Raw genomic sequence first — 5361 nt, 5'->3', positions numbered from 1 at the left:
CATTAGTCGTGGGCAAAAAAATGGACAGCTGTAATCTTCATTATTAAAGGCATTTAATGCATATCTTAAACAGCAAACCGGGTCTGTGACCATCTTTAACTCCTTCTTGTCTAATATGTCATTTATGTTTTTACATAACCCACCTTGGCAATGTAAATGTAAATTGGCAGTTTTGCCATGTTTACACTTCATATGTTTGGTATACTGATGTTCGGTAACATGTGTTGCCCCTGTTAAAATAAAATTTTTAATGGCTCAACATATTGTATAGCAGGGGTCTCAAACTCCAGTCCTTGAGGGCCAGTGTCCTGTAACTTCTCCATGTGTCCCTTCTGCAACACACCTGAATACAATTAGTAGGTCATTAGCAAGACTCCAGAACTTGACTGCATGCTGAGGTGGCAATTCAGCCATTTGATTCCTGTTACAGCAGCTCATGAGTGAATGAACATGGTGCAAAAAGTGTACATTTAGTGGATCATTTTCCAAACACTTACATTTACTTAAATTTACTTGAGTGGGGTTAGGAGTCACCACTTCAGCATGCAGTCAAGTTCTATACTCTTGCTAATGACCCACAAATTTTTATTCAGGTGTGTTGTAACATGGAAAAGTTGCAGGACACTGGAGAATGACTTGAGACCCCTGCTGTATAATAATAATAATAATGGATTGGATTTATATAGCGCTTTTCAAGGCACCCAAAGCGCTTTACAATACCACTATTCATTCACTCTCACATTCATACACTGGTGGAGGCAAGCTACAGTTGCCCTGGGGCAGACTGACAGAAGCGAGGCTGCCATATCGCGCCATCGGCCCCTCTGGCCAACACCAGTAGGGTAAAGTGTCTTGCCCAGGGACACAACGACCAGGACAGAGAGCCCAGGGATCGAACCGGCGACCTTCGGGTTACAGATGCGATTCCCAACCCCCTGAGCCACGGTCGCCCTATGACACTCGCTATACCCCTGCTGTATAGCAAGTGTCATAAACCCTTAAATGCACAAGTGTTTGACGAATGTAGATCTACTTCAAAAGCTGAAATTAATAACATTATTTGCTCATGACCTTTAAAAACATAGCATAATAAACAATAGACAATCCAATGCCACTTAATGGCCACGTTTTAGTGTTTTGCCTCTTATGTACCAGGGATTGGTTTTGTATAAGATAAATAAATAATGTTCTTAATATGATGACATTTAAAGACAAATTACACACTCATAATCAGTTCTAGCAAATGTTTAAAAAACAGTACAATAAAATAAAAATGTTGTCCTAAAGGACTCTTTAATAAATGCAATGAAATATTTTTTTCAGAGAGTAGCAACATCCTTTTTCATTTTTACTTTCTCTGAGCCCAGGCGGGCACCTTAGGTGTCTTCTAAAGTTCTTTGAAGTTGAGTGCACTGTTACACTGGACTCAGGTCTAAAAATAGTCTTTTAATGTCTTTCTGCAAGTTTGATGTGATGCAGCCATACACATGTCACATATCTTATTACACCTTTTTTAAATCTATATAATCTTCCTGAGTGTTGGTAACTTGTGAATATCAACGTATCACCTCATATTAATCAGCTTGCCCCTATTCTGAACCATAAGGTTAATGTTAGAACTACACTGACTCTCTATATGCAAAATAAATCTTTTAAAATGATTCTGAGGCAGAAAAATACATAAGACAGTTTGACAGCAGAGACAAGTTAAACAAGACTAATACCCCATACTTACTAATGACTGGATTGGATCCCATTTGAATACATATGCTGATCATTTTTAAACACTGTAATAACTACAGTGATGATAACCCTATTCTGGGAGAACTTGCAGCTCCTCCAGTTTTTTGTTTCTCATCCATGATGATATTTTAGGGGTTTTTTGGTTTTGGTTTTTTAAAGCTCTCTTAAAGATTTAAAGAGTTTTTGTTTTGTTTTTTGCATCACAGGAAGTAGAATATGTGTTTTCTACTGCGTCTGGGATCAGTCACAGCCAGTTGCCATCTTCAAAGTGACTTTGTCGTGCTAAGACAGCGATAAAATGGCAATAAGACAGAGTAAGTCTTTCAGTATGCAATGGAATGGGGTCAAATCGGCAATTACATGCAATCTGTTTGTGGTGATATGGTGATTAACTGTGACAAACTGGCAAAAAATTGCAAATCTGTTGCTGTTTGTTGCAAATCTGTTGCTAAGTGCATGCACAGAAATTCACGTTGAGTGCTTAGTTTCAGAGTCCAGCCAAAAAACAGGTTTGAATTTCAGAAATTCGTCCACAAATAGCAACACAGTTGCTGTGGGAAAGTGATTTAAGTCAAAATTGCTTAGATGCTCCGCAGCTTTCCTTTTACACAGGAATATAACTAAAACACAACTGCTTGACCACTGGCTGTAGTTTAGCATATAGTGCAGGTCATCTACTAATCGAAAGGTTGAATCCCTGGCTGCTTCAGTCTGCATGTCAAAGAGTCCTTGGGCAAGATGCTGAACCACCAGTTGTTCTCCAATGCACAGTGAGAAAGCACTTAGGCACAGAAAAAAGTACTTGTGTGAATATGTGTGAATGTGTGATGAATGAGGCGAGTTGTATAAAGCGCTTTGAGTGTTCAGGTTGAGTAGAAAAGCGCTACATAAGAACCAGTCCATTTACCATTTTACCCATCCAGCCAACCTGATGGCGATCTGTCTGCATTTATAAATTAGACGGCAGTTTGTCTGAGAGTGTGACTGCAGTCAGTCTCAATCAGACCAGATTGTTTGGAGACAGGTTGCCTCCCACCACGCAACCTGTGCAATCACCTTGCAACCAAACATGGTGGCCCAGATATAAAGTGTTTTGCACATTCAACCTCTGGGCAATCAGTTGGTCACTGCGACTACTTGGAGTTGGTCTCTCTCAGAAAAAAAAAAATCAGTGCAGTCACCTGGCAATGATCAATAGCAAGCAGTGCTATTTTTAATCTAGTGCGACTGAGCCACTGATGTAAGGTACTGTGCAGGTAGGACCAGCCCTGGCTTTGGTTTGATCTAGAGTGTGTGTTTACTGCAGATCTGCCATCTTCAAAGCATTAAAGTGTGTTATTGTATGACCATGGTAGAGCTCTGGGGGGCTAACTGCTGACGCTCACCAGCTATAGTACTAGCATGCTGACGTTTACCAGTTGTAGTCTTTAACGTATTAGCATATCAGGTGTGCTAAAACTGCACAACAGAGGCTGATGAGATTTGGAAAAACAAATGGGCAAAAGTCTATCAGATAAATAATAAAATAATATAAGTGAAAAATATGAGCCGCTGGTAGCACTAGTCACCAATGGGACATATTTCAGTGAGGGCATTCCTCCTGGCCACCAGGACAGACAGCTAACATGGAAAAAAATTAACAGAGATGGCTTAACTAATAAAACAGACTAAAGGAATTAGAGGTGTGTGTTATGCTGCAGGATTTTACTCATTAGCCTACAGTAGAAGCAAAAGTGTCAAGCACACTGCAGCTCAGCGATTGTGTCATTTGTCATTAAGTTTACAACATATTTCATAATCTCTTCTGAAGAGCCAATAACTCTTTGATTTTATGCCACATTGCTGCGCTCAAAGTCACGTCTTCACGCCGATGAAGATTTCAACTTTCTTTCGCTGACCGAGAGTTTTGGTTGGCTTCTCAAAATACGCGATGCTTTCATTTCAAATGAAAGCCGATTGCTATAAATGAATAATGAATTTCATCACCTACTGTAATATGAACACATTTCATCTCAGCGCAGCAGCGTGCATTGTCCAGAACAGGGGAGAAGCCTAATTACATAGCTACAGCATTGGGAAGACCGGGCTTAATCTCTTATGGGTTTCTCTAACAGATGTATCCAATTAATGGCCTGTCTTTGAAGAAATGTAGATGGCTACTTCTCTGGGAATTTTATTTCAAAGTAAAACACCCAGCCTCGTTTCTGATGAGCAGACTTTATGCCCAGTCCTAATTCTTTTGTCCAATACACAGATCTGATCTTAAGTAACTGCTGAAATATGAAGTGATTTAAAGAGAATCTTGAATGTTAATGACCTGGACAGAGATGCTCAAGGGAACTGATAGAGGCCCTGTGATGGAGCCATTACTTTACAGGCTGAGTCACAGCAGGTAAGCTGCTTGGGAAATTACACATAAGGGAGTATTATCTTGTAAAATGAAAGACTATACAGATAAAAATGGCAGCAATCCCTCTAAATGGAAGAAAAGAGAGAGTGTGTGTGTGTTGTGGGGGGGATTCGTGTATAGGAAAGAAAAATCCCACAATCATTTACCACTTGTATGCACAAGAGCAAGTCCAGCTTTCCTTGAATGAATGAGCCTGATTTGAGAGGACACTTACAGTCATAGGAATAGAGGAGTTAAAGACAGCCAGAAAACCTTAATAGATCTGTGCCACTGCTCCCCCGCTGCTCTGAGAGAAGCCTGTCACGTAGCATGTACATGCATTTAGGCTTATTTACCTCGATCCCTTCGGCTGTCTGACAGGCACGTCTCACCGCTGGAGATGCAACATCGTTGTCTGGCAACCTCTTGATCAAAGTTTTGCAGCGGGGCCAGCACGCTGCACAGAGGGTGACACAGCTTTGCTGCTAATGCAAAAGATGACAGGCGAAAGCGTGAACACAACATATGCACGCGTTTACGCCAGCCTGCATTTCAGTGTTCATAACCTGGACCTAAATTATTCATCTTCATTTTGATCTGCTGCTTGATTGGCCCTTACGCCTCTGCATTCGTTTGATTAATCTTCAAACTAAAATAACGAAGGCAAAAACAAAAAAGCATATATGCAGCAAGTCGGATGACCTTTCGGTTTCCAAATTTTGGAAGCAAATTGGAATCAATGAGATCGAATTGTCCAGTCTGGGCTTTATTAATGGAGTTGGAAATCCAGGGGCAACTCCGGAGCGTCTGCACTTCCAAGGGCTCATGTTTATATTGGGATGCTTATAACTACCGGAAATGAAAGCCCTGCATTACTGAGGAACTTAATATCCTCTTTGACAACTTATTAAATATTTACCTGTAGCTTTCACAGAGATATCATCCAGGAACTTCAAAACCGAAAAACGTTCCCATCTAAAAAGGGAAGATTTGTCACTTTCAAAGGCTCCTCTGATACTCTGATCATTTATTCCAAACAACAAACCATCGACAATCATTTGTTGATTCAAGTGAAACTGCGAGCTTTTTGTTTTTTCCAGGTAGCAAGTCTGTAAATGCAAATCACCATCAACATAAAAACTCACAGCTATAAAAAAAACAGGTACCGTTGGAGCATTTACAGAGCACAGAATGGCATTTATTTGAAACATGAACACACTGTACCGAGA

The sequence above is a fragment of the Pundamilia nyererei genome, unplaced genomic scaffold, assembly GCF_000239375.1.
Source record: "Pundamilia nyererei isolate P.nyererei 1_Seehausen unplaced genomic scaffold, PunNye1.0 scaffold00062, whole genome shotgun sequence".
Taxonomy (NCBI): Eukaryota; Metazoa; Chordata; class Actinopteri; order Cichliformes; family Cichlidae; genus Pundamilia; species Pundamilia nyererei.
The sequence above is the reverse complement of the archived record's forward strand: the minus strand, read 5'-3'. Positions refer to the sequence as shown.